Source organism: Crocodylus porosus, unplaced genomic scaffold, assembly GCF_001723895.1.
Source record: "Crocodylus porosus isolate Cpor-Errol unplaced genomic scaffold, CroPor_comp1, whole genome shotgun sequence".
Lineage (NCBI taxonomy): Eukaryota > Metazoa > Chordata > Crocodylia > Crocodylidae > Crocodylus > Crocodylus porosus.
The window spans coordinates 7,936,058-7,945,863 of NW_017728910.1; the positions used below are offsets into that span (position 1 = coordinate 7,936,058).

Here is a 9,806-nt window from a genome sequence, read left to right on the forward strand (position 1 = left end):
CCACAAATTTGATAAAAGGATATTTACAAAGCAGTTCTTTACACCAAGGTTGCCAACAGCTATAGCACCACACGATACTCTTAGGCATAACAGGCAACCGTCCACCAGCATTATCCAGAAGTTTTTTTAGAAAATAACTTTTGCCACAGTTGCTAGCCCCTGTGAGAATCACAGAAAAGGGGTGCTTCCAGTGTATATCGATATTCAAAACCATAGGCGAGGCTTTTAAAGTTTTCTGTGAGGACCCTCTTGTCATAAATGACTTTTTGAGTTTTCTTAAGGGCCCTAAGTTTCTATCATCCACCTTTTTATGTTCCTGATGATAGAGAGCTGTTGTATCACCATTGTTTTAGGGTGTCCCCACTGGGGTTTGCCCTGTAATCTAAAATGAGATCTCTCAAGGTCTCAAAAATGACTTTTTCCACAGTTGACTGCATTCAGGCTAATGCCTTTGACCTTTGAGCTGGCCTTTCCTCCTGACAGTCTATATTCATAGGTTTTCAGACTGCTGACATAAACTCTGTGATGTGTTCATCTGGCAGAATCTCACATGTGAGCTTGCCAAATAATCACCTAGCAGAGGACTCCAGTTTCGCTTGCGACTCCCAAATATCACGGAGTCTGTCATGGTACAGGCGCCAGTCTTGCAATCTGTCTAGCAGCTCATACAACTCTAAATGTGCATAAGGATTGGTGAAACAGGCTATAAAGATGTTAGTGTTACCCCAGTGTGTAATGCTCTTTGGCATGCTTCCAAGACACCCAAGCTGTCTCATTATCAATAGAGTCACAAGATGAAATCTCATAGGAGAAAAGAGTTCATCAGGGTTAGTCATGACACTGGTGTTGGTGAGGTTTGTCTTCTGGCTGAATTTACCAGACAAAGAATGTAGAAACAATTTTGCAGTTTGGCACTCTGCAGGCTTTGGTTTAATATGCTCTGGGTGTAAAGACACGCCTTCTTTTTGGAAGAAACTGGTCACATATCCATTTTCTTTGTCGGTACACTGGGAGAGATACCCAAGACTTCCTGGTTGTCAGAGATGCGATTTTATGTACTGCAAAAAAAGTGTCTTAGTTGTTTCAGCAAAATGTCAGACTTCGTAGGTTTTAGCTACCTTGTACCTCTCCTTGATACCTTTTTTCAATGCTGGTATGTGCCATGTGCTCAAGAAGGCCCTCTCCTCATCAGTATGGGTGCACTTTAGTTGTCTTGTTTCTGCACAGATGCAGCACAGTGGGAATATACTTTTCCATTCACTCTGATGGTTAGCAGAGGGAAAGAGACCTCGCAGCAGGTGCAGTTTCACCTTGGCTATTCCAAAGTAGCTCAACCTGGGACCGAGCTTGTCATGAATGATTTCAGAGTGCCTGATAGGGTATTCCTTTGTTTTGTTTATGAAGGGGTAGAGGCTGGTAAAATCATAATAATGAATTCATTCACTAGGGTTAGTTTTGTAATAGAGACAGGTGGTGTTAGTTCTTCCCCAAAGTGAGCAGAGGAGAAGGCGGTTGGGTTCTGCCTAGGAAATCTATGAGCTCCCTGTCTGATTCTAACAGGGTCCTCCTTTCGTGCTCCCAAATGGTCCTGATAGTAAACCTATTGTCTTGAGATAATCAGCCTTGTACTCTGCTTGGTCATTTAAAAGAACTGTAGGTTGCCCCCGTCAGCAAGTTCCAGCTTTTTTCATCATAGTAGGTGATACAACTGCAGAAAAAGCAGCCATTAAAATACAATGGCCATGGGTTTCCTGTCAATGTTGATGGAGCCGTCTAAAAAATAGGACCTACCTGAAATTACCCACCCTGTAAAGCATGCTGGATTTAAATATTTTTTTCTCTCCAAGATGTACATTAGCCACTGAATGAACAGTGGGGAAAATCTCTCCTTCTATCTGTGATAGTCGTCTGGAGGGAGAAGCACTGTAGTCTGGGGTCCTAAAAACATAAAGCTGTACATGACCATACAGATGGATGCCAGCATGATATATTGGAAAGGGCCTATGCAGTGATTTACTACTTTGAGTTTACTTGTGATTTACCTGCCATGTCAGTTTCAGAATCTCATTCTTCTACAGATGGCAGGCCATCCTTCAAAATATTTACAGCCTTCTGGCAATAATAGGCCAGGTTTTTTTTGCATGTCAGAGGTCTTATCATGGTTATCCTAATATTATTCTAAAAACTCTTTCTTATCACCAGGCATCATACTTTCAACCCTGTAGCACTCCGCCCTTGGAAGAAGCCTCACTTAATTCTGGTTTTCTAATGTATTAAAAAAAAAAAAAAGTGTGGGAAATATCCTTTTCATCCTTCAAACTCTATTGCCTAGGGAAACCTACTAAGTTTCATCAGCAAAAAGTTTTAAAAACGTATTAAATGGATACCTAGGCTGTCCATTTTGATAAACATGAGTTTACTGCCCTGGGTGATTAGTTTCACTCCCATTTTTTCCTTTAATATCTGGCTAAATATGAAGTGACTGTCAGAGCCTCTGGCATTGTGAACTGTGAAAGTGTAGCCCTGGAACTCCTTTATTGATAAAGACCTTCATAAAGTCAGACATGTTCTTCACCCTTAAATTCCCAGTATCTTCTGGCAGTTCAGCATCTGTGGCTTCTCTTGATGCTGTGAGAGCCAACAGCCTGCCTACAAAACACAGGTTATATCAAAGGTATTCAGGTGGATTAAATACTGCCTACTTTTGGCAACGGGTTAACAATAGGGGATAGAATTTATGACTTTACAGGCACTACCACCCACACCTTACAATGACCACAACCAACCAGAATGACAAATCAAACAATATTTCTCTCTGGCTTTGCAACTGGTTACTTATCCACTCTAAAAACAGGTCAGCGGTCACCTGATTTAAATTAACAGCTCAAGAATGTAAACAATACCTAATGCTATCAGTCTCAACACGTAACTGGGCATAACTGAAAGGCTTGAAACTCTGGAGAAGATCTGTGACCCTTCTGTGAGAGAGCGGGGTCCTAGGAGTGGCTGTGAACTCCCCTAACACCCCCTACCATGCCAAGGTGATATTAAAAGCACCCTCACAATCTCGCCCACCACGTCTTTGATGTTAATAATGTTTAAGGGAGGCTGCCCTTAGTCCTCTCTGACATGGTGCCCTGACAGAACACAGACTGGGATACATCTTGGGTGACTGGGTGCACCCCAGCCTTATGGGCTATGCGTGGCTCCAACCACCCCTGTACCACGCCCCAAGCCTCGCAGATGTACCAGACATTGTTTGGTCAATTCCCTGCTCCGCACCCCATGGATGCTGTCTGGCTTGTCTCGCAGCTTGCGCCCCCATTGGTGCTCTCTGGCTTGTCCCTGCTCTGGGGCTTCTCGCAACCGCCCGCTCTGGGGCTGGGGTCAATGCACCCCAAATGCTGTGCTCTTTCTGGCACTGGGGTCCCCACGCTACTGTGGAGCACCTATGAGGCCTCCTTCAATCCCTAATAGCCTCACCTGGTCCTCCAGGCTAACAACAACAAACAGTAACACAAGCCCCCCGGGCTATAACATAAAGTTAAACTGGCCGGTCAGAACAACATTCAGTCCCTACCAGGAAATACTCCAACCCATGGCAGCAGCCAGGGGATGCTCATGCAGTCGAGCTTCTCCCCTCTCTCTGCACTGGCCAAGCTCCCCCTTCCTTGGCCGCCAGAGGGGAACTGCCCTCTTGGCCTCATGCCTGGGCTTAAGAAGGGCCAAGCCCTGCCCCTTCCTGTCAGCTGGTTCCACTGGTTGCCCTAGCGACCAGCACCTGTGCTGCCACGGTGACTGACAGCTGAGCCTCCCACTTCTCACCACTTGGGTCTCTCCTGAGCCATTTCTGCTTTCAGGCACAGGGCACCTGGGTGCTCTGGACACCTTCTGCTTATGGCTTCATACGCCACGTGTAATGGCACAAACTCCAGGTTCACAAAATGAAACTCCTCTGAATACCTGGTACCTCTTAACCTAGCTACAGGCCACTCCTGCCTTCTCACCTATACCTATGGGCATACAGCCAGACATCCTCCTTTGCCCCAGGAGGGTCAGCATTTGAGGGACCCTCCAATGGGTCTTCTAAATGACATTTGCTATCTCTGGTCTCTGACTCCACAGGCTCAGGAGGAGAAGGTGCTTTCAAGGGACCCTTCAGATGGTCTTTTGAATCACCTTTATCACCCCTATTCTCTGATGTCACAGGCTCAGGAGGAGCAGGAGCTGTTGAGGGCCCCTCCAGAGAATCTTCTAAATCACACCCACCTTTATTACTAGATATCTATTTTTTTCTCAACAGGTTTTTAGCTTTCCCCGCTCTCATCTTTAACCAGACCCTTAATTTTTGCCCTGCAAGCCACTTGCCAGTTAGCCTCCACATTTTTAAGCCAAGGTTTATCACCTCCTTTCCTCTTATGATGCATGCCAAGACTGCTGTCCAGACCATACAGACCACTCCCTCTCTGTATAAAATCTGTCCTTTTGCTCTGACAATAATTGTGATTTTTTTAAACCACTCTGCATCTTTCTGCAACGTATACACCTGCCAGCACTCCACAAAGATCCCCTCTTTGTTTTCACAATAATCATGATCTGGTGAAATCAGATAACCCATGATCAGGGTTAGAAAGGCACCCACACACCCCAAGGACCCCCCCTCCCCACACACACTTTTTGTTTTCACAATAATCGTGATCTTTCAAGGCAAGATGAGTGCTCACATCCCCAATAAGTCCCCTTCCTTTTGTTTTCACAGTTATCATGATCTCTCCAAAACAGATGAAGAGGCTCCTTCTTCTCCTTAGGCTTCTCTAAAGTGTATGAGGAATCAGTCATCTGCCCCACACACAAATCTGGGAGGCACATGCCACCCATGCCTACCTTGGGTACGCACAGCAGCAGGGAGCAACCCCTCCCCCCATGCCCCTGGACAAGCCTCCCACAGCTCTGTCCCGCAACCCACCCCAGCCCCTGCCCCACTGCCTCCGTTGTGGGGCCTCAATCTGCACCCCCTGCCTCTTACGCTTCTCAGACTTACCTGCTGGGTGCTGCTGTACACTCCACTGGGCTGCATTCCTGGCTGCATGCATGTGGTTGCATGCCTGCACGTGGCATCCTGATATGGCACTGATATAGTGGTGCACCTCTAGTGTGTATATATGTGTATGTGTGTGTGTGTGTGTGTGTTGGGTGTTTCCTCTCTCTTCCCCTCCCTCCTGCTGCAGCAGCCTGAAGCCTGTGTCCGGGTTGCCCTGCGGCCACCGCTGCTCTGCTGAGTGGCCCAGAGGTGGTGGTGATGGCAGTGGAGTGGAGCCTGGGCGTGGGCTAGAAAACTTCGTGCACAATTAGCACATTAAAAAAATAACGCAAAAACCAATTAACGCATGAACTGTGCACTTTAAAAGCGATTGACAGCCCTAGTTTTTACACATGGTTCTCTCAGGGTGTGGTGGTGTGTTTTCCTTTGAGACCATAAGGTCTGGGGTTTTTTTCACCATGTTCTTCTGCTCTGCCCTTTTGGCATTCTGACCCTTGGGTTCTGATTCTCAGGCTGAGCATTTCTGTAGTTTTGTATTAGTGTCGTTAGAAGCCTTCAGCCAGGCCCCCATCCTTCTGGTGTTTCTAGGAAATGATACTCCAAAGCACCTCTTCCTTTCTTGGAGGTGAGATCACTTAGGAAATTATAAAAATAATTTACATGTCAGCATCAAGAATTCACTTTCCACAAATGAATGCCTAAGCTTAAGCCCATTTACACACTACAAGTCTGAAAGAGGCCCTATGCTTTAAAAAGTCCTCAGGAAACTAAAACCCACATCCATACAGCCTAAATTAGCTGTTAACAAATAGATACCAGGCTCCACAGAGATGGAGCAACACATGCTTTAAAAACCTCTTAGCAAAATTAGGCTCCACAAAAATGCAACAGGCCCTATTATTTAAAAAGTCCTTAGCAAAATTAAAATCCCTGACCACACAACATGATCTAATGTTAACAAACAAAAGCAAGGCTTCACAGAAATTTAATATTGCATGTTTAAAAAAGCCCTTAGCAAAATTAAAACCTACATCCACATAACACCTCCCCCCCCCGAGTTTTAAAACTTGATTTAAAGATAGTGCCTTCCACTACGGGGGAAAGATACGGAGGTATATGTTTGTTTTGATTTTCTATTTTGGAAGAAGGATTTCTGTTTGTGGACAAGCAGTTACAGTCAGTGTTCGAAATAAGTGTATTTATATTAACACAACCACAAATAACCCCTCCATTTTTCAAATACATTTTTACTTTGGCATGGTAAAATTGTGTGAGATAATTGGGGTTTTCCCACTACATAGGCCCCCTGTAATGAAGATCAAAAATACAGTAAGTTAGCGTGCTCAAACAAAAAAGGCGTGTGAATAATAAAGTAAAATAGTAAAAATAACAAATATATACTTTGCTCTGTTCTAAAGCAGAGTTATCAGGAGAAAAGTTTTTTCAGGAGGAAAATTAAAGCTAGGTCTCTGTCTGTGGCTCTTCTTTACAATCTCTGGATATGTTCATTCATGCTTGCTCAGCTCATTTTGCAAATCTTATTCAGGCCCACTCAGATGCTGAATCATGCTTGCTCAACACGTTTTACAAGCCTGGTTGAAGCTTGCTTAACATGTTTTACAAGTCCTATTTGGATCCACCCAGAAGCTGATTCATGCTTGCTCAGCTTGTCTTGTAAATCCTGAGATCTGTCAGCTGCAACTTGTTACCTGTGCTGGTAATGCTGCAAATGGCATTTAGGCATGTAGGCTGGTGTTGGCTAATTTTTTTGCTGGTTTGTCTTATGTTTACTATACCCTCACAGGGCTGATTCACCACATCCCCATGATCCCTTCTTCCCAAAAGAAGCATGCAACACGTGTGAGAATGTTTTTTAAAACAGTCTTTATTTCCATCAAAATCTGCACAAAATGTGCTGCTTTTGCTAGTTTTATACTATATCTTGGCTAACTCTTATCCTAAGCAGGGTTGTACAATTTCTAGTGCCAATTAAGTGTTCAGCATAGGCACCAGAGGCTTATTTTCATGATCAAACCATATAGAGCAGTATCAGGATCTTCAGCCAGATGAACAGTGTTTAAAGCTGCTATGCCCTGAGCTTAATGTTTCTCTGTGAGGCACAGACAATTCATGGCATAACCTTTTTCAGTAATAACATCTAAAATGCTTTCTATACACAGATCCACACAAAGTTCACAAATATTCTGGTTTATATCCTCATTCATCTAGCTAACACATTCATGGCTTTCTTGTCCTAGTTCATCTAAAAAACACGCCCCACACACACCTAAACACCTCATTCTCAAGCAATATTTCAGGATGCCATAAAAAGAAACACACACAAGAATTTTCATGAGACTTTTCCATTCTTGATGCAGGGCAGAACTATTCCTTAGTTCTGTTCCTAACTTCCTTCTAAAAGCCAGAGCATCGTCATCTTCTGAAACATGATATCTCTGTTCTTTAAGAAAACAGCTTCTCTTCCCAGGTACCAGCACAGGGGTGCTAGTGTGCTGCCTTTCTGGTGTCATTAAAAAAGCTTCATCTAGGAGCAGCGAGGTTTCAAATGAAAAACTCTAGTTAGCCACTGTTTAATCAGCTCATAGCTAATTCCTATACCTACCATGGCCCTCCAAAACCCCACCATAAAACCCCTAAGGACACCCACATCCATGCTTCAAGCATCTCACTTGTGCCTCTGCTCCCTTGTAGATATCTTCACCCCACTCAGGGTCCAGCATGAGGTATCCCTCTTGTCCCAAATCCTCAGTGTTTGCTATGGGAATTGGGGCATCAGGCTTACTAGCCTGCTGCATACTTACATTTTTGTTCAGGTTCAGGCATCTCAGGTAGCCTTTGGGGTAGCAGGCTGCTCTCTTTAATCTTCCCTATCACTGCAGTAGTGCTTTCTCTGGGACATAATGGTGGTGAAGGGAGGACAAAGGGTCTTAGTGATGTAGTATAAGGATCCATAGTTGCTTTGTATACATTGGAATGGTCTCAGAAAACATGTGGTCTGCTTGGGAGGGTTTCCCAACAGCTTTTGGAAAACAGGTAGTCTTGGGCTTCGAGTCTAGGTCCTACCCCCACAATTGTTCCAGTTGGGTTGGGCACTATTCACAGAGTGGTCTGACACCTCTGAAACCCCCCACCAGTTGGTTGAGGGTGGTGGGGAGAGTTGTTAGAAAACTCCCTACCATCCCCACTACCTGACAGGTCATGCCTTTACCACATGGTCTAGGGGGGCGTAACTTCTGGGGCCCCTGGGTAGGACATACAGCATGAGGGTGGGTCCTTCAGATCAGACCTTCTTTCCTCATAAGTCATGTCCCCCCAGCTCTCCCCAACCCCCACCATTTTGTCACCCACTGCTGGACTCGCTTCAATTTGTTCACATCCTTTCTGTAGTAGGATGGGGGGGGATGAAGAAAAACTGAACTCAGTAGTCCAGATGTGGCGTCACCAGCACTGAACAGAGAGGAATAATTACTGCCCTTGACTTACTGGCAACGCACCTACCAATGCAGCCCAGTATGCTGTTAGACTTCTTGGCAACAAGGGCACACTGCTGGCTCATATTCAGCTTATTGTGCACTGTAACCCCCAGGTCCTTTTCTGCAGAGCTGCTTCCCAGCCGGTCAGCCCCCAACCTGTACCGGTGCATGGGATTGTTCTGTCCTAAGTGCAGGACTTTGCACTTGTCATTGTTGAACCTCATGAGATTTCTTTTGACCCAATCCTTCAATTTGGTGAGGTCACTCTGAATCCTAGCCGTGTCCTCCAGTATATCTACTACTCCCCACAGCTTGGTGTCATCTGCAAACTTGCTGAGGGTTCACTCTGTGCCATCTTCCAGGGCTCTCCACTTTATACTGGCTGCCAACTAGACATCAAGCCACCTCCTCTCCAAACTGTGCTGCCCAGTGCAGTAGTCTGGGAGCTGCCCTTGCCTGTGAAGATGGAGGCAAAAAAGGCATTGAGCATCCTCTGTGACAAGTTTGCCTCCCCCATTCAGTAAGGGACCCGCAATTTCCCTGATCCTCCTTTTGCTACCGATACACTTGTAGAAACCCTTTTTGTTCCCCTTCACATCCCTTGCTAGCTGCAACTCCAATTCTGCTTTGGCCTTCCTGCTTTCATCCCTGCATGCCTGAGCAATGTTCTTATATTCTTCCCTAATTATTTGTCCAAGTTTCCACTTAGAAACTTCTTTTTCTGTGATTTAGTTTACTGAGGAGTTCCCTGCTAAGTCAAGCTGGTCTTCTGCCATACTTGCTAGTTTTCCTGTAGTTTCCAGCATAGTTTGTCCCTGGACTCGCAGTAAAGCTTCTTTGAAGTACACCCAGATCTCCTGGACTCCTCTCCCCCTCAGTCTGGCTTCCCAGGGATCCTGCCCATGAGTTCCCTGAGTGAGTTGAAGTCTGTTTTTCTGAAGTCCAAGGTCCTTACTCTCCTGTTCTCCATCCTTCCTTTCCTCAGGATCCAGAACTCAATCATCTCATGGTCACTGCTGCCCAAGTTGCCATCCACTACTACATACTATTCCCCAGCAATTCTTCCCTGTTTGTGAGCAGCAGGTCAAGAAGAGCATAGCGCCTAGTTGCCCGCTCCAGCACTTGCATCAGGAAGTTGTCCCCAACGCTCTCCAAAACTTCCTGGATTGCCTGCGCACTGCTGTATTGCCCTCCCAGCAGATGGGGTGATTCAAGTCCCCCATGACAACCAGGGCCTGTGATCAGGAAACTTCCCCTGGCTGTTTGAAGAA

General features: G+C 45.5%; 1 long non-coding RNA gene across 1 annotated transcript; it reads right to left on the bottom strand.

Annotated features, from left to right (window-relative positions):
* Positions 1-5,496: 5,496 nt before the first annotated feature.
* On the bottom strand, positions 5,497-6,393 carry LOC109308694. The gene is made up of 2 exons (XR_002100679.1): positions 6,293-6,393; positions 5,497-5,675 (listed from the first exon to the last, which is right to left on the bottom strand). It is a non-coding gene; the product is annotated as an uncharacterized LOC109308694 (long non-coding RNA).
* Positions 6,394-9,806: the final 3,413 nt, after the last annotated feature.